Raw genomic sequence first — 20,601 nt, 5'->3', positions numbered from 1 at the left:
TTTGTCCAAACTGTTACATCTGTGGCCGAGAGAGAAAAATGAAAAAAAAAACGCTCTTCTTCGCTCTCACTCAAGGCACAGGCATATGTACTGCACATATCGCTGTCCTTGGTGCTGAAAGTAGCAGCTCTAATTATAAAACACAAACAAGCTCTATATTGTCATCCTCACATTTCTGAAGCTGCTGTCCCGATACTTTTGTCCAAACTGTTACATCTGTGGCCGAGAGAGAAAAATGTCTCTCCCGCTCCTCCCCTCTGTCGCTCTCCCTCCCTCCCTCATTCACAAGGCACAGGCATCCTGGCCTCTTGGTCATTATAATCAGGGTGTAAGTGTTGGCTCTGTCCTCTGATGAAGGTCTTCATGTGGGGGCTGATGACAAATCACAGCTCTGTGACTCTTAATCAGGACACATCCCACATTCCCCTGGTGTTTTGGTCTGCATGTGCGAAATAAAAAATGCGTGGGGGCTTTCGACAATAGCAGACGGATTGAAAGAAAGACAATAGAAATGGATACAATACAACACAACCTGCTGCAGCCTTTGTGTAATCTACGCAAGGCATTCTGGTCATGGCTCCTGTGTGCGAGTTTCAGCACCAAGGACAGCGATGTGTGCAGCACAGAGAAGGGAATAATAGACCTCCAACTGCAATGGGGGCACACCCACAGAGAAGACACAAACACAGACACACATAGACACGCACACAATCCTTCAAACACACACAAATGTACAGACAGCTGAAAACACATATGTTCAAAGCTATTCACATCTTCTTCTTTTGTTGCAAAACAAAAAAAAAGCAGGATTGTACAAGAGTGTGAGCGTTTGCAACTCAATGAGTGTTCCTGGAAGAATAAGGAGTACCATGTCTGACCTTCTCTGGCCTCCCATATCTATCAAAGCCAGGAAACACACCACAAATAGCCGGCCGGGGAAGACTGGCTGCTCTGTCATCCACAAACCAACGCAACAATGAAAGACTTTTGAATGGCTACGTTTTCCGCGCTCCGTGTCGGGAGATGTGATGATGACTGCTGTCACATTTCCGGTGACACGTATTGTACATGACAGGAGTTTAAAACACGGCAGACACACCAACTCACAGAAACCATACCCATTATTGAAATAAAACGCATATACGACACTTGAGGACAATGAGGTACACAGGAATGCTTAATTCATGCGCATTCCCTCTCACACACGCACACGCACAATCAAACCTCGTCTCCCAGGCTCTGATAGGGACTGTAGCTGCCTGACCTACATTCTAGAAGATATGTATACAGGCAGAGAGATGAAATCTCACTCTGTGTTCTATATCCTGTGTTCTCACACAGAGACACACACTGACACACACGCACTTGAAATGATTTCTTCGCCTGAATGTCATCATGTTCCACATGAAACTGGCAATTTTCAGAGCCCTTCCATGTGTTTGATGGATTTCTGGCCAAGTTGAGGGTCAGACTGGCATATCTCTGTGTTGCATATCAAAGATCTGCTGAGTGTTGTGCAGGACAAAGATCAGAGAGGACAGATAAAAATGTGTTTTGGTGTTTGTAGCATGACCCTGTGTACAAATCCAACAACATCATTTGGGTAGGTTCATCTGATTCTCTTGATAGGCACCTTTGCATTTTTTTGTCCTCGCACTGCTCTGTTTCAATCAATAACTGTACTGCTGGCATCAAATGAGAGTCAAGACAAAGCATTCAATAAAACCTGAATGAAACATATTCTACTAATAGCGAGAAAAAGAAGAGCTGGCCAGAGGAAAGGTCAATTACTATGATTCATGAATTACCTTTGTTGGGGAGATCTCTCCTCTCTGAGTGTTAATTCCCACTACAGGGACGATATCAAACTGAAAAGTGTTTCCTTCTGTACAAATACTGATACAGCATATAATGCAACAGGAAAAACAATCAATCTTTTTTTTTTGCACTCCTCTATTCAGATCAAAATCTTCACTAATTGGCCTCTTATAATTATATAAATATAAACATATCCACAATTCTTCAAATACTTCCTCAAAATATTTTCTTAACATCAACTTAGTTTTTTATATAGAAGAGAATATGCACAGATCATACAATGTCATAAAAATGAAGAACAAATCACAGATAAGTCGCACCAGACTATAAGACTGAGTTCAAATCCACATCAGAATCCTGAAGGGAGGTGGGAAATGCACCACAAAACCCCAAGAGAATTGATATTGAACCGTTTCCAAGATGAAGTGAGGACATTTAACTTGTTTCTTTGAATGTCTTCACAATGTTTCATGTCACCCCTCACTCCTTTGATTTTCTTTTTCTGGGCCACACATTTTTATAATAATGAGCTCAAGCGGTGGAAAGATAGTCCAGCTCGGGTTCATTGAGAGGATAGCCGAGCATTTCTTTTTTTCTCATTGCTCTCCAAAGTCTAGATTTTACCAGCTTAAATTCAAGCCAGCCCTCCGATGAACTGACAAAGAGATCTACAAGCATATTTTCAATCAGCCAATCCAGCGAATGTACCTGCTGCGCGCAATACATTTGAGCCGCGGTATGCTCGGCGACACAAAGGTGAAAGAAGCCGTCAGGTGCTGAAAAGGACTGCTGCTTTATGACCTCGCTGCTCCTATCAATAAGAAAGAGTGAACCGAGGTAAAAGCCACATTTTGACCTGCTCTTTTATTCAAAAGCAAGTGAGGGACGCAACTGACTTGCTGTGCTTGACCTGCTGGACTGAACTGCCGTGACACGTAAACATGACGTCCTTGTCTGCCACTTGACGCACCTAAACTCATCTGTAATGCCAACAGGGCCAAACTCAAGCGTGTCACTTGGTGGCAAAATGGCTTTTAAAAAAAACACATGCACAGCCGAGTATAAATGGAGTGAAATCCCGACCCTTCGTCTTGCCTCCTAACATTTTGGGGTAGACACAGTGCAATTACCCACAGTGGGGTCATCGCCAGCGCCATACATTGTTAGTCGGCGGCTGGCAGAATACTCAGGTGAGCAGAGAAGCCAGACGGCAATCAGACCAGTGTGAGGAGAAACGGAGTGAGATAGAGAGGACCACTCTTTTTGATTTCCAAGGGAGAGCCAGGCTCTTAATTACTCTCTCTCTCTCTGTGTCCCTCACTCTCTCTCCCTGCCTCCCTCTCTCATCCCAATTCTCTTTCCCACTGCTGTGTGTGTGTGCAAGTAGGTGTGTGAAAGTGTGTATCAGCTTGTGTATGAGGGGCTGATTATCAGAGTGGGAAGCCTTCGTTCGCTTCACAAACCAAGATAGCGGACTAAAGCGAACATAGTAAGCATGTGTGTGTCTGTGTGTGTGAGTGTGTTTATGAATCAGAGCAAGCAGCAACAGTACAGTGAGTTGACAGAGCCTGTACTCGGAAAAGCCACAGGACATCATTTCGTATTAAAGATCACACAACATATTTATTTTTCTTTCTTCAAGCAAGCTCTTGGGGACTCCGGTTGGCCAACACTCGGCAGCCGTTTTAATCAAGACCAAATAAAAGAAACATTTCAGGAGTACAGACATGGTTGAAAAAAAAAAAACAGTTGAGCACTCCATGGCCATCTTAGCCCATTCATCAACAACCTCGATTATATTAATCCCCCTTTCTGGTCCACTCCACATTTTATAAATAAAGTTCAGCTGCCCACATCATTACCAGAACCTCCTTCACCCCTCACTCCTTGAATATGACTCCAAGCATAACCATGGAACTAAATAAGATCTTTTTTTTTCTTAAATCACAGCACAGTACATTTCATTCTCTCTATGCAATACATCAAAATGTGATAAACCATTTGAATCTTTTTACCTGAGCCTTGCAGAGGACCAGTCAGTCACTAGTAAAACTGACTAGCCAGCTGGCAGCCTGTCAGAAGCCGCATGTTCAAAGACACCCTGTGATTCTCATGCATGGACCGTAGCGGTGAGACTATAGGAGCACAGACTCATTTTTTGCCCAGTGTGACGGATAGAATGTATAGAAGCGAGGGAGCCTACTATATCTACCCGGAGCACGCATGGTGCCACTGACTCAGTCGACCAAGAATATCCTTACTGATGTCGTACTGTGTAGATATTCATGTCTGTATGAAGACATACACTCGTGTGTGTGTGTGTGTGTGTGGTGTAACAGCACCCACGTCTAAATGCACTGAGATCTATTGTTCTCCTCTGCTTGGATTTCTCCCATCCCAAAACTCGACTTTTTCTCTCATGTCTTTCTCCTCGCTCATTCTCGTTGACTTCACAAGCGGCGGTGGGAGGTTGCGATAGTGTGAATAATAAAGTTGCGCTCCCGAGGAAGCTGAATACACGTTCAGAAAATGTCTTCAATTATGGAAACGTTCATGTTGCTACGGCTAACGACAAGATGACTCTGTATAAATCTACAGCTGCCTATATTGACATCCTCCATGTGGCCGGTAGAAGCGGTATTTGTTCACATTACAAATTGTGCGGCATCATAGACCAGCTTGCAAGCAACAGAAGGTTGAATCAATGAATTTCTGTTTTTATGTGTTTTGGTAAAGGCACATCATCTCATCTTCCGGATAAATCTACACTATAGGCCTCCTGGTTTTGCAGCCGTATATTTCCCTTCCTTGTCCCCCACCCACATTGCTGCCGGTGTCGTCGACCTAGAATACCAATGATGCAGGCTGCAGATAGATAGGGAGGCTTGCCTGTCACATGACCCCATTTGTCCTGAGGCTTCACCCAGGGATGACAACAGAGCCAAGCAAACACACACAACTTTCAATGCTGTATGTCAGGATAGGCAGTGAAACACAGAGGCATGCAAACGCTCAGCATCATAGTCATTAACATTCAGAGTTGCACACACAAATGCAGGCACACACACGCACAAAGAAAAACACTCACTGATCACTGCAGGGGGGAGAGCCAGAAAGGATGAGAGAGAGAAAAAGAGAGAACACCCAGCTACTGTACACACATGCCATCTCTCTTTTCTCTGACACACACACACACACACGCACGATTTAAAGGTAAGGTAGGAAAACACTGCACACCCTCCAAATTGCATCTCCAATCCAGCCACACACACACACACACACACACGCGCGTGTGTCTAAGTGTGTGGAGGCAGCCTACCCCTGTTGATCACACAAACACATTAGTCACTGAGGAGTCTCTACACAGTCAGTGTCTCCTGTGGCACCAAAAATAACAGCATAATAGAATTGTGCGAGAATGCCCCCTCACTCACTGCTAAATTTCAAGAGTGAGTCGGAAGAATCGGGCGTCACGAGCGCGTTTCAATTTGAAGGAAATCTCCCCGTAATTCACATTAGCCAGAGATCATTTTTAGATGATTTCAAATGAGCAGATTCTCTGTTGTCCTGATTAAGAAAAGAATTACTTGGTTATATATGATATATGAATAGGCAACAAATGATCAGATATCTCTTGATGACAAATGTTGAAACATTTTAATTGTCCTCTGCGTTGTTCTGCGCATCATCAAGCATGACGCTTTGAGGAATTATCTGTTACGGCTTTCGTATTCGCTGAGTGTTCAGGAAACACGTCAAGTACATCTGTTCTGTGGTCTTCAGCAACATTTTATTGCTCAACATTCCAGTAAGCACCTAATTGTGTCATTCATTTCAAGTAGTATGATCATACTCATAAAAGCGAGACATGCTTTGAATATATGCATTATTATAGGCCAAAGGATCACAAATTGCATCATTATTATATTCCGGGCAAGTGTTTCCCTACACCAAAGCAGTACAAATAAAAATCATTTGAAGATATTTCGTCATCCTCATATTGTTACACCAAAGACATCGTTATCGGACAGTATTTGCTTCTTTGAGGTTTTTCATTGGACAAAGATAATCAATTGTGTGCTCATACAAATGTCTGGTTTGTGCATAGTGTTTCCTTCGCCTAGCCCACATAGTGTACGTTTCATAACACCTGTTGTGAAATATGGATCTGTGCATTTTTGGAAGGTTGTCAAGAAACTTGTTAGGTTGCGATCACCCTGCATATTGCAGCCACGGCGAGGTGACAGCTCCTGGAAAGGTGGGATGTTTTTATGCAAATGGATGCCAAAGCTTCAATGGAGCTCAAATTAGAAAGCTTATATGTTGCGGGGTTTATACGAGGAGTTTGTGCAATTATACTTGAGCCACTTCTTACACACTGATCGTATGTGAAATGATGAAAAACAATTTTGACTCCAAACTGATTTATACACAATGACCTGGTTGCATATACGTTAACATGAGCGCAGCTGCATGTGTGTGTGCATAAGTGTGTGTGCATGTTTTTTTTGTGTGAGTGAATCTGCACATGTGTGAGCAGGCTCAGGTGGATTGTGAAGCCGGCAGATGGACATTTGGAGCAGCTTTGCCGCCTGCAGCAAAAGGCAAAACTCCCCCAACCCGTCTCTCTCGCTCTCTCTCTTCCTCTCACTTCTTTCACACATGTATATGTATATGTATTATTTTCACAATTATATGATGATTGATACTAGGTAAAGGAACGTTTTTTGTTTTTCTTAAATGAAAGCTAGAAAGGTCCAGGATATGAAAATGCTCGGAGGCCGCTTGATCCCCAAATTGGGTGATGGACATATTTAACAAAGTACTGCCGTGATAACTGAAGGTACTGAAAAACGTTCCCGTTTCAAAACCCCCGGCCATCACTCGATAGCAATCGCTACATGCATGTGGACGAAAAGTCTCCTCCAAGGCTTAGCTTTCAGTCCAGCTGTAGGAGGAGCAAAAGAGGGAGGCTGTGTGGAGCTGCTCTGTCCCTGAGGAGAATCTTCTGCCAGCCCAATGCCACACAGATCAACAATCAGCCAGCCAAGCGTGCTCTGACCTCATCCTCTCTCTCCCTCTCTGCATCTCTATTTCAGGCTAGCTGGCTCGCCCGCTCTGCCAAAGGCATTTGCTGTCCCTGCGTCTCCTTCCGCCAACTGCCTGTCCTGCTAGCAATGGTGCATGTCTGCAGCTCTGCTTTCCTGTCTTTGGTCCAGCCAGCCTGTCTATCTCTCTTCCTCCATTATCCCTCTGCTTTTGTGTCTCCGTCTCTGTCCATCTGCACGTCCGCCTGCCAGCGACAATTTCTGGCCAATGGTTCTCTGCCTGCCGGAAAGCAGCCAGGCTGTCCGGCGCTCGGCCAATCTGCCCGACTGGCCGCTTGTCTATTCATCATCTGTTTGCTTTCCCACCTATATATCTGCCTCTTTACCTGCTAGCGTGCCATCTGTTTTTTGGTTTTTTTTTGCTTTGTGTCAAGGTGCTTTATAAAAAAGTCCAAACATGAACTCCTCACCCTATTTTGAATGGACATGAATCATTTGAAAATAAAACATCATTCGATGCACAATTTGTCTTTGCGGGCCAATTATAATGACACTGCGGTCCAAATTTGGCCCACAGGCCAGATTTTGACACCCAAGGTCTAAGAAACACACCTCTAGGTCTGTTTAGAATGGTCCTCAACCAAGTTCAATTTTCACATTTGACCAATGAGCCGCAACCAGAGGGAGAAAAAAAACAAATATACGTACTAACATAACGAGCCCCTAGTTAAACGGTGTATTTTATTTACTGTTTGTCCAAACAAGATTCCGAGAGCCCTAGAACTTCCACATTATCCTCCTCTAACTATAATCCTGTCTCATTCACAGCTCAATGTGGTTTGTGGAAGGTGTTTGCTCAATTGAAAAAGGCTTTCTCTTCTATTTTGACACGATCCCATTTGGACGTCTCTCCGCCCCTATTCTTGCCACAACAGGCGCGCAAAGGAGGCTTTGAATGGCTCCTCTCAACTAAAGGCTGCAATACACTCGCTCGCTCGTCAAGGACAACTTTAATGGACCTAGAACAAAAGAATAGGGGCGAGGCAGAGAGGGAACGAGAGACAGATGGAGGAGGAACAAGAATGCATGGTGCACTGGTCATGGAAATTACGCATAGGTTTTTGAAATAGAACCCGTGTGCTGTTGGTTGCTAGTGTTATTTGGCTTTTTCCTTGCATTGTTGTCCACAGGTGAAGGAGGAAAAAAAAAAGCATGTCACACAGCTCCATAAAGAAAAGAGCAACTAGCCACTGTTCATTTAGCACGTACAGAGAAGTGATAATTACGAGGGCTCAAAGTGAAGTATATTTCGGGCTGGATTTACAATTTATTTTTGAAGTGACACAATTCAGGCACAATTTTCTTTCCCGTGTGATCCAGCCTTTCCAATCTACGGGGGAGAGTCAGGCCAGGCCAAACTAAATACGATGTTCGTTAACCTCAATTGTTTGGTCAATTTCTGTACGGTGTATGCTTTGTTATATGATAACTCCAGCATTTCTATTCTCCGTGTAACGCCGAAATAGCGTTCCCTTTGTAACATCGGATTAAAACATTTCCCATGAAACGGTGTGGCGCGCAGAGGGAAGCCCATCTATCTGGTTTTGTGTCTTTCTTCTCTCTGACACCTCTGCGTGTGTTTACAGTCATTCCCACATGAAGCACGCATCTTGCTATGCGCACATTCATTCAAAGTCCTCTGCAGCCAGATAGCTAAGTCCCTGATGTGGGTTGGCCCACTTATTGGTTCCCAGCTTTTGGAAGAGAATGCTAAAAGCGAGAGAGGAGATGGGAGGGGCGTGTGGGTATCCCTCTTTTTAGAATGATAAACCTGGCCATGTTGCTGCCACACTGATGGATGTTATCTGTGTCAGCCTTTGTTTCTTCCCCTCTCCTTCCAACAAAGTCCGTCTCTTGCTTTGCAACTTCTCAGCCATTAATTGGGTAGACACCACAAAAGCATCATGCAGTGTCCTCAATTGTAACCACTGTATCTATTCTACTATTGGAAAATGCTCAAGTAAATGAATAACTAATTTCCATTATAGGCAGCCATCCCCATTTTTTCCCCCCACATTGTCTCTCTGCATTTTCATCCTCTGAAATGAGATGAAAGCAAGCTGCTGCTGTCCTTTTGGGCAGGAAAACAGCCTCTTCCAGAAAGCTCCCTAATAACCAGCAATTATTGAACTGTACATCCGCAGTATATCAATAGAATGAAACAGATCATAGAAAAAGCCCACTCTTGATGCTATTTGGCCAGGGATGCACAATTGGCCAGATTGCCCACATAGCCCAAATGAGGTCCCTAAAGATGTTTTTGAAGATATCATATAGAAATCCACGGATTAGGCTAAGAAGCTAAACGACAACTGTCAACAAAGAGAATGAACATCTCGCCGACTAGCTGGGGATCTCATTTAAGCTGGCTAATCAGTTGTGGCGCTGCTTTGTGCTAAGGTAGGGTCCTCCCGAGACCAAAGCTTCAGAGATAAGGGGTGCGTATCATGTGACTCTGCCGGGGACCCAAACATGGGGGGAGCTGAGGGAGACGCAGGCAGGCTGTGGGAGACGTTGCTGTAATTAGGTGCCCTGAGCTTGACGCCCACACGCCATCCAGTCCTCCCTCCCGCCTGCAAATAGGCTCCCAGGCGCCTGGGCTTTCGTACACACAAACACACACGCAGACATTTGGATCAGAAAGGCCATAGTGGGGAAAGTAAAGGGATAAGTCCTTTAAAGAAAATGACCTGGAATGACACTCAACGCAGTGCTATAGAATCCAAATTTCGATGCGTGCTGAACGAAAGAACTGAAAAAAAAAGGTAAATTATGTTATTATAGGTATTGCAAAAAACACACACACAAATACATACATACATATATAGTGAGTCTGTAACCTTGCTAACCAGTCACCAAAAAGCAAAGGAAATGTTCACTCCCACAACGGCGCAAACAACCCTTTTCTAGCTGTGCCTGTCTAAAAAGATACCAAAAGAATCAAAACTGCTCCCATGCACACACTTAGACTGCACTTTGAACTGTAAGTTGCAAAACCAAACGCTGAAAACTAGTTTTCTTGATCATTGCTCATTTCTCTGAATATATAATGTGTTTGAAAATGCCAAACATGGCCAAACTCTGAATGGAATAATAAATGAAGGTAATAAAAAAAAAAAAAAACAGCCTAAAATAATAATAAATAAACATTTCCAAAGCACAGAGAGCACAGCAGAGCCCGTCTTCACATCTCCCCTGGCCCACAAGAGCAGAACACATTGGTGTGCTGGCTTTTGACCATGGCAATTTTAATCAGTCTTCTTCACACTTCATTGGGGATTCATTGCCCCCTCCTCCCTTCAAACATTGTTTGGGAGAGTTATCAGCAGCAGGCAGCATATCCGGTAATTATACATGCAAGGTAATGTTGGGAGCCCGGCTGAATATTTCAGCCAAGCGCATGTGCTGCTGAAAATCACTGGAGGGTACAACTGCTTCACAATACTTGGACGATGGCGGCCATAATTGAAGAATGACGTCTGAGAGCAACCAGGGAGCTAGATCTATTGGCTACGTGATGTGCGGGAGGTTAAAGCAGAAAATTCAACACTACAATGAATCATTTTGGCTCAAGGTATTTGTCTGAAGGTTGCCGTGTGGAAAAATAAAAAAATGCACAATGCAAAAAGAGTTTGAGGGCATCATGGATTGGGTTGTGTTGCACAGGCATGGTACAAACACTTCTGATGGTTGAACACATTTTTTTTTTTCTCCTGCAAGTATGAAGCCAGCTGTTAATAGAGGCCGAACACACGTGACAAAGACACATCGACAAATGAAACTACCAGTCAGACAGGGTCCTCTGGGGGAGCAGAACAGCGGAGGCATAACAGTGACTCATTCAAATGGTCACGAACACGCACACGCACACGCGCGTTCTACCATAGCAGCCAGGATGTCAGATAGAATCAGAACCCAGCCTGTGGAATACTCTTGACAGGTGTGGCCCGCCAGTCACGCACACAAACACACCAGCCGGCCATGTCCTCCAACCTAACGCATGACAGGGGGATCACATGTGATAATGTACCGCCATTGGATGACTGTGTATGTTTGTGTTGGACAAACAGGGATTATATGAGAGGCTGCATGTTTGGTCAAAGTGCACACGTGAATCCTTGTTTTACGTGCGTGTCTGTTGTCGGGCCTTGCATACAGCAGAGCGACAAACACTGCCGGTATATAACGAGAGATCATTAAACAAATGTTCTGTCATGTATGTGGGATGCACACTAAAGCTAATATATGCATATGAATCATCCCCAACGGAAGAATCCTTATTATGGGCAAGGTGGTTTGTGTGAGCAGAGGCAATAAATACAAACAACGCTGTAGTATGTTTAGGGGTGAAGCTTTGGAACTTGCTAGTCACATGTGAAACTAGTCTTCGTGTAGTCCAGAGGTACAAAGCGTTAACAGTCATCCAATTTACTGGACAACACAGTATGTGCACTTTGAGAAATACATGTTCTACCTGCATAAATGTCACTGTTCCGTCGTAATTAGAATGGTGTGTGTTAAAAAGTGTGACCAATCATTTTATGATTATTATTAGGTGAGCATGCAGGCACGTGCGATGCATTCAAACATGCGAACAGATGGGCCAGCAAGATCTCGCATGCATGCAGGCAGGCAGGCAGGCAGGCACACAACAGCCACCCACACCATTGCACATTAACACACGCGCATAAATCCAACCCACTCTCTTGCCTCTAAGCAGTCTAGTCCAGCTACTACAAAGCCCACCAAGAGGTCTTTGCAGATCAAATAATCAAGCCTTCCATCTGTTTCCATTTCTCTACATTAGCTTTGTTGAGATGCCCTACAGACCACGTTAAGAAGCACTGCCGCCATGGATAAAATAATGATTATGCTCTCAACCCTCTACTTCTTATTATCTCCATCTACAGCCAACGCAACAACAGAAAGTACGTACAGTACGGACTTTAACTCTTATTGTGGTTTTATTGTTAGTGTCTATGTCTGTTATAGCAGAAGTTGTGTTAAGAAAAATATTCATCTGGATCTGGTCCTTGTGTCCTGGCTAATGTATCTGGTCCAGTTCTTGTGATGTCACGTCAAGTTGACTTAACTCGTGTATGATTTGGAACAGTAACGTTGGTGTACTGGGATAGAAATGGTTGTGTCAGCTAAGTAAACATTGTGACAGGGCATTTCGAATTCATTTTTTTTCATCATCTTACTGGGAATGGCTTACAAGATTTGTAAAATGTAATGCTTGTGAGAAAGGCAGATTTAGTATTTTACTAAACTAGCGCTGCATACATTGTAAAAGAGGTACTATAAAGATGAGATGTGGAAAGAAAATGAATTCATTAAATTCAACAACTTCCTCTGTGAGGGAAGGGGTAGATATTAAGCCTGTGAGAGGATGTGCCATTTTGCTTCTGAGCTAAGGTTGGGCTATGGGTAGAGGGGAGGGGGAGAGAGAGAGAGAGACAGAGAGAGAGAGGAGGGGGTGTTTGGTTCCTGTTATGCAAGATGGAAATGAGAAAAGCCATGCTTTGCTGTAGCCGTTCTATTTTGGAACAGCTCATAGCAGAAAATGCTGGGCCGAGCAGGAAAATTAGGTCACTTACATGAGCAGGTTGGTCGGGGAAGCGAGGGGCGGCCGGGGCTGAGACTAAACCGCTCAAATGTGGAGTGCGTTTAATTCAGGACTTGGGTACACAGGTTCTAACACCGGAGCTCAGCACAAGAAAAACAAAAAGTTGTGTTCAACGAGGCCCTGGCAATGACCTGAATACATTTCGGCAATAAAAAAGGGGTGCGAATCCTCTTCTGAGCACTGCTTCAATTCCTTCTATGTTTTGCAGAAAATCACCACATGCTTGTCTGGTGGGTCTGATTCATTATGCACGGGAAAGCGGGGTGCAATTGATGATCCCGGATATGAGGAGCAATAGCGACCCGTCCTGATATCGGTAAATATGCCATCCGGCCCCCCTCGTTAACTGCGAGAAACGATGGGAACACTTCCACCGCCACCCACCACTAACAGACATTTGAGCTAATCATCTAGCAGGACAGAGGAAATCCTGCTACGGAAAATAATATAACGATAAAGATGCATGGCGGCAGCAGAAGAGCAAAATGGCTAAGGGGGGGTCGGGAGCTGGAGAGAAAAAAAAATAGAGAGATGCACAGGATTCTGGGAGACAGTCAGGCTGAGATAAAGGAGCTTGACAGAGGGAGCAAAGGGAGGACAAGCAAGGAGAGGGTACATGAGGATAATCGTGCATGCGTGCATGCGCCTGTGTTTAAGTGTTTGTGTCTTGGAGGGACTGAACATGAAGGCTCAAAGTTGCCTTGTCAGTGGTTTTGTCGGAGGAGGTCTCCAGGTGGCAGGTGGCTGTGCTCTACTTTGAGAGACGTACTCGCCATGACATTATGTACAGATGAATAAGATTTGTATAAAATAAAAAAAAAGGGTTGCCTTTAGAAGATAATAATGCTCATTTTCACTGGAAACCAAATTGCAATGCATCATACATGGGAGAGTTGCTTCTATTTCGATTTCAAACGCTACCTGTGATGTAATCCAATTTATTGCCGTACGACCATAGTAAACATGTATCAGGTACCGCACTTTTGATAACCACAATAAATGTCACGCAGAGCTGTCATTGAAGCCTCTCAAGACAAATTCGCACTTTTTTTTTCAGAAACCCCCCCCCAGAAGTTCTCAGTGACAATGGCAACGTAAGATGGATGCCCTCTGCCTTCAATCCATGTGCGACAAGCAAAACTTGATGACAAAATACACATCTAGAGTAGCTTCAAGCAAAGTATATCTGTCAATATTTCTGCATCGATCGTATCCCTGACTCGGCGCCAATCGCGGCGAGCGTTCCCCTCGTCTTGCATGCTTGTGTACATATGTGGCGGCCCATTTGCACGTTGGATTCCACGCTGGCGCATGTGTGTGTGTGTGTGTGTTGCAAGAGCCGTCAGTCCTTAAGAGGGACTGTGCTGCTGTCATGCAATGACACCTCTCATTTGCTGCTGTCCTGTGAAGCGGAGCTGAAGGCAGAGGTCAGGCCACCCTCACAGAGACGCTGCGGCTCAGAGCACATCATGTCTGCCTGGCTGCCTCCTCCCAGCGCTGTCACACACACACACACACACACACACCCTTACAGGCTCATGCTTGACCAAACCACTACTTTTATTTCAATTTTCATTTATTCACACGAGCTTTATGTTTGCACAGAAAACGTCACGACAGCCCAGAAAGACCGAGAGGATAATACGGTAATTCAAATCGTCTGTTTCATTGTCTGTGACAATAACAATGTGATCATAAGAATCATTTATTCCATTGTCTATCACAATAAGCACTCGGAGTGGTGACTGAAATAAATACAGCGCACTCCAATGTCCTCTTTAGTCGATCCACGTTTTGGGATTCTATTCCTTCCCATGCCTCGCTGTCCCCACTCAAATTTATATGCAAACATGATTATATCACATTAACTTATTCACTGCCAACCCACTTAATATCTTTGACGTCTATAAATGGCACTGAATGAGGCTAAATAGATACCTACACAATTTATGGCCATCCCAAAGTTCGATAAATAATTATAAATCTAACGGCTGTCTGTTTCTTAGCTGAGAATGGATGGAGAACATTGATGTTCAAGCCCCCTGTTGGACATGGGCGCTCATAATCATTTGTATTTTCCTTCTCTTACCGGTGACTGGATCCCCACTTATCTCTCGTCTCGCCCGACTCACCTTCGGCACAACCCCCCCCCTCCCCGACTGCTCCCATCGAGCGTACATTCGTCTTGACCGCTGTCGCATGCCATCGTCAATTACCCATCAAACATCGTAATATTCACCCAATATTGCAGATATGATGGAGAGAGAGATCAAAAGTGACAAATCAGATTTATGGAGCAAGCATAAATAAGGAGATTGTGACCTCTCGTGAATAATGGATGCCTGTTTAGTAATCATTTGCCATTATCAGTCCATGTTCGCTTGACTAGCTGAGCTGAGATGTAGGCAGACATAAGGGTCAGTTGGGGGATAATAGTATGATGCTATTCATCTTTTATTTGTTTACATTCAGGTTGGGCTTGCTAGAATATCTTAGCGTATTCAATTGAAAGGAGAACAACAGAACACAGTGCCACAAAAATGGAACCACCTGATTGAGCAACTTCTTTTACGAACATGACTTGAATCGCAATGCTTCTTTTCATTCGGAAATAAAAAAATAAATAAATGAATAAATAAAAAGCAAAATGTAATGGCCCGAAAACAACTCACGCAGTCCCGAGGTCAGCGCTTTGAAGATATCTTAGCGACACTCAAAACGGCGACTCTGGTGCTCTTTACAACAATCTTCAAGACGCCGTTTGTGTTTCTGATGGGAAAAGGCTGAACCAGGTTATGAAAATCCTTATTTACAGCTGCCTGGCTGTGTGAAGTAGGTCACAGCAGCTTCTGAAATGGAATGAATCCCCTCACACACACTCTTTAATAGTTTGCTTTTCAAGCGGCCTTACTTTAGAACTGGAGGGCAAAGATACAACAACTGTGTTTTCATTTGTATTTAGCAAGGGCGCCTTAAATAGTATACGTGACGAGTTTGCGACAAACAACCCGACACATCCAGAAAGCATATCAAGGGATTGAGTCTATCGTTTTGCTATTTTAGTGACTCGGAGTTTGTTCCCCGCACCCCAGAATGCAAATGGTACAGTTCAGTTGACAACACTTTGCAATAATCTCAAGATGGACAAAACTGCAGAAATTATTTTCTGCAGTTTGAGGTTGCCATTTGTTCCTTTTCGTTACTAAAAAAAAAATCATAAAATATTCTTCTATACCGTAATTTTCGGACTATAAGTCGCGTTTTTTTTTCATAGTTTGGGTGGGGGGGCGACTTATACTCAGGAGCGACTTATATACATATATATGGGTTTTTTTCACTTTTTTGGGCATTTTATGGCTGGTGCGACTTATACTCCGGTGCGACTTATAGTCCGAAAATTACGGTAAATGTTTGACTTCTCCATTGTAATGACAAGCGCTTATGTTTCCCTGGAAGTTCATTGCCATCTACTGAGCCGCTAATCGAAACTGTTACTTGCCACAATACTAAGCACAGATCACCATCACAATATATATTTTTTCACTTTTGTTCCTTAAACATTTTTTTCAGTTTGCAGTACACTTAATGTACAGCTGTATTGAATAACATTGTCCGCGGCTCTTATTATTAAAAAGTAAAATGAATTTGCCATTATCAAAACAATCAATATGATGTAAAACCACAACAACATACATATTGCCAAAGGAATTTTCTTGTCATGAAAGACTTTTTGCATTGGATCTTGCAGTTGTCCCTGATGTTGTGGTCAGCGAGTGTACGTACAGTATATTGCACAGTGGCAGCGAGTGGCATGTAGGAGAGCCTTGTCCCTGAGGGTGATGGATGCTGGTGGGAGGCTGTTATGCCACAAGGTGAAAGTGTCCATTTATCAGGCCCACTTCCACCACTGTGGCTTTCCCATTACCAGCGCACTTCATGCAGCCTGATTGGTTTTTAATTGGCCTGCCCGCCAGGAGATAGATCATGTTTTCCCCGAGGAGAGTCACGGCCGTGCGTGTGCATGGTGGACTCCCGTGCTATCTCAAGAGGGATACCCACATCAAAATTCCTGTCTGGCTACGGACGTTAGACGCAAATAACAGGCAGATGCGATGATAATCCCTGCATTAAATATTTAGGATCGGTCCCGATACCACCCCTTTTGTCTCTTCCCTGTAGAAATGCGCATTCACCAGAACAGAGGCGTTTTGCAATTCAACCAAACATTCAAGGTAAAGCGACAAAACGGGTGACGCTTAAACACGAAGGCAGAGCCGAGACGACAAGACAGTCCGCTTCATCTGGAAACATGTTAATTTATTTTTTTGCTTGTTAACGACACGTGTGTTTGGATGTTACATGTTCCGTACTTTGCTCAACGTTGTTGGTGAACACTCGCCATCGTAAATGGGGTCGAAGCAAATTAGTCGGCTTATAACATAAACAGCACACAACTCCCAGTGATGATGTCACAAGTTTAGTTTATTCCCAATTCGCGTTTTTTGTTTCTCCAATGAATTGAAAATTGTTTTGAGACAGCAAATACTGTACCGCAAAAAAGGCCAAGCAATGCTAGTTTGGAATTTGTAGATGGCAGCATGTTTGATTTTTGTCATTTCCATTCAGTGATGTCAAATCCACGTCAAGAAAGTAGAACAGTTTGACTTTCGTCAGAGAGAATATTTTAAAGGAAACTTTTAGCTGTGTGACATTTGAATTTTTTTTGTCATTGTTTGATGTTCAAATTTGATACATTCCAATTGTTAATTAATGTTGTTTTTGGGGTAAGAATAAGAGTAGATAGAGTTCAATGATGAAGGCGGCTTAATTGATGGCGGCTATATATCAAACGTTGCAGGGAGATTTCAGTGAAGGACACGAGAGCAACCACATCTCACACTGAGCAGACATCAGTATTGACATTGTGTCTGCTCAGATGGATCAATCCCCGCTCTGCCCTTGCCTAACCACGTCATTGAGAAGACTGGAAGAGCAAGTTGATTCCCCAGGTATCTTCTCCAACTTTCTCAAGAATTTGTCTTGCATTATTCTTTGCCGTTTGTCAGCTTCTTGTTGCCTTCGCTGATTGGTTAGCTAGAGGCCAATCGGACGCCAAATATTCACGGAGGTCTACAAGTATACCACGATAACATTAAAAATCAAACAGAATAAAGTCCAGTTGACATATTGAACAAAATGGTCCATTTTCAATGTCTCAAACACAAAAGTTAATCTACAGACTGAAACACACTTTTTTTTTTTAGATATCTAAACTACCAACCACGAGCATTCACTGCTATTTGCATGCAGGAGATCCCCGAGGGCTTTTTGCAATTCATTAGGCTGCAGTAGAAGGGAGTGGACTCACTTTTTCCGCCATCCAGAGACTGGAGTAAAAAATGTCACTCATTTAACCTGATTGTCTGTCTTCTACTAAACTTGTCTCTCATCACCAAACAGTGTTTGGATACAAATGTTTGATTCAAATATCAACGGCCAAAGTGGAACTTTAAGGGAAGTGTTATATATATTGCAGCTCTGACCAGACAGTTGAGTGAGGGAGAAAGAGGGAAAGAGAGAGAGAGACAGCGAGAAAGGGAGCAGAAGAGAGCAAGAGAGAGAGAGGGCTGAGGGGCAGTGGTTGGCTGGGGGTCCCCGTGTAACGTTGCTCTCAGTACAAGCAGGGTAGCGTGATTTCCCTCTCTAATTGAATCAGCGGGGCCTGTCTTCCTGTCCGCCAACCCGCCCGCCCGCCGCAAAGCACATCAGGCACCGTAGCGGTGCGACACATTCGCCGGCCGCCGCACGACAACACCAGTCTCTTCTTAACAAGCAAAGATATTAGCAGAGGAGGAAGACCCCAAAGAACATGCTCTCACTTTATGCCAAGTCAGCTGTCCCCACATGGTGACTGTGCAAAGAAAAATGGACATCATTTCACAGCATCCTCTTTGTTTGAAAGAGGATGAAACATACTGTTTTGCTTCCAATTAATTAGTTGACTATTGTGCTAATATTGATAGGTTTATATATCATTTCTATGAACTCTTCTCGTTTTAAAAGCGCAATTAGAACTCTTCATCATAGTTCATGCATGTTGCATTGGAACAATTTGCAGGGTGAGGTAGCGAAAATCTAAGCAGCTCTCTTTGTTTATCCTCTTTTTTTTATATGTCTTGAGTTATATTTGCAGGCACTCACAGCTCCGTCCAAAACAAATCCAACAATACCCTTGCATCCTCTCAGATGACAACTAAAGCAACCCCTTTAAAAAAGATCAAAGCGCCAAAACAACACTAATTCTGCAAAATGTCGTTTGTAAAGAACATCCCAAACGCAGAGCATTTGCATGGAGTTATTCACTTAACAAAAAAAAACTTTGAAAACAAACTTTTAAATGTGGATTGCATTATTCAGATCATTTTCAAGTCAACATGCGAGAAAGATCAACTATCCACACACAACAATTGGCCAGCCATGTGTTGCTTTCTGTCCAAAATGTAAATATTGCTTATCTTTATGAGAAGTGCAAGTTACCTACCAGCTGCAGTCTTCTGGTTCAACTTTTCTCCAAAATGTGCTTCCTTGTCTTTCTTTCTTTCTGACAGCCTTCCCTTTACTTCTCCCCCGATTCATTTAATGCGCTCCGTGCAAACTTCTGCTCCCGCATTGCACGCAAACTCATTTTATTTTACGACTTCGGAGATGACTGGGAATGGGAGAAGGCAGAGCGGAGGGAGACAGGATGACAGAGGGCTGGACGAGCGGAGATAATGGTTGGGAGGCGGGCGACCAATGGGCCCGGAGCCTAATGGAAAAAGGGAATCAGGACACACCAATGAGGCACAGCCTGGAGAGAGGGAGCGGGGGGGAGAGCGAGAGAGAGAGAGAGAGAGAGAGAGAGAGTCAAGGAAGCGGGGATGGGGAGAGCACAGTTGGGAGGAGACGGTGTCAAGCAGACTGAGAAAGAGGCTGAGGAAGCAAGAGATGAGAGCTTGGTGGAGCTCACAGGCGATGGAGAGTAGCAAGCATGAAGAAAGACAGGCAAGGAAGGAACGGACTTACCCGGCCGGCTCCCGTTAGCTGCATCCTTTCCATACACTGCCCGGTAGACTCCACAAACACAAAACACCCTCCCCAACGATAGAGGCGCACGCCACGCTGCCGCCGAGACTAACCAATAGCTGAAACAACAAAGGGGAGGATTGCCAAAGCCGACTGGTATACCCTAAAGCAATTCTGCCTGTGTGTGTGTGTGTGTGTCTATGCATATGTGTGTGTGTCAGGGAGAGAGAGAGTCGGAGTGTGTGTGAGCATGTGTTTTCTCGGAGGAGGAGGAGGAGGGATGTGAGTTGAAACCCCAAATGCTCCCTCTTTGCTTTGCTTTCCTCTCCCCTCCTTGTTCTGTAGCTCTCTCTGTACACTGTGCAATGTATGTCCTCCACCACTCAGTATATGCTCCCTCCCTCCCTCCCTCCTTCCTTCCATCCCTTCATTCGCTCTCCCTTGCTCCTCTGCCTGCTAATGTGCCCTCCCTTCCCCTTCTCCCTCTTATACATATATTTAGGGCTGCAGACTGTCTGCTCCCAGAGTCTGCTCTTCCCACGGGCCCTGGGATGCGATGGAGGGAGGGAGCGAGGGAGGGAGGGAGGGAGGGAGCGAGGGAAGGCGAGAGCGGCAGACGAGAGATGATGGGGGGGCGGGCAGGCGGCCTCACGCGAAATATGTGCAGTGCATTTAATCCCGAGACACGTTTTGGTGTGTCCTTAAAGCGACTCCCGCATACTGGTATTATTTTTATGCCGTATATAAAAGAGATGCAGGCGTATAAGTCAAGCTTTCTTTATCATTCTTAGGGGTTGAATAAAGAATACGCAAGGTGAAATAGTAGGAAAACGATGCAGTTGTCGTCTGGGGATGCGCCGTTTACAAACACGGAACCTCAAACAAGGCTCATAGAATTTGGAATTTTCGGGAAGAAAATACAGTTGTGTGCAAAAGCGTGCAAGTTGAAATTGACGCCTTGCATGATGTCACATCGCTGAC

The 20,601-nt window shown here is 44.2% G+C and overlaps 1 protein-coding gene across 11 annotated transcripts in view; it reads right to left on the bottom strand.

Moving 5' to 3' along the window:
* The window catches only part of myt1lb (myelin transcription factor 1-like, b), a 66,516-nt gene extending 46,502 nt beyond the window's left edge, over window positions 1–20,014 (bottom strand). For 6 of the 11 annotated variants that reach the window (XM_037242483.1, XM_037242490.1, XM_037242491.1 and 3 more), the window contains exon 1: window positions 19,097–19,593. The gene's annotated coding sequence lies outside the window, so the exon portion shown is untranslated. Of the gene's footprint in view, window positions 1–19,096; window positions 19,595–19,620 lie in introns of those variants that run through there. The other 5 variants (XM_037242487.1, XM_037242489.1, XM_037242488.1 and 2 more) reach the window with 3 other exon arrangements.
* Window positions 20,015–20,601: the final 587 nt, after the last annotated feature.

Source organism: Syngnathus acus, chromosome 22, assembly GCF_901709675.1.
Source record: "Syngnathus acus chromosome 22, fSynAcu1.2, whole genome shotgun sequence".
In the NCBI taxonomy this organism is placed as follows: Eukaryota; Metazoa; Chordata; class Actinopteri; order Syngnathiformes; family Syngnathidae; genus Syngnathus; species Syngnathus acus.
Note: the sequence above shows the minus strand (reverse complement) of the source record. Positions and strands in the feature narration are given on the sequence as shown.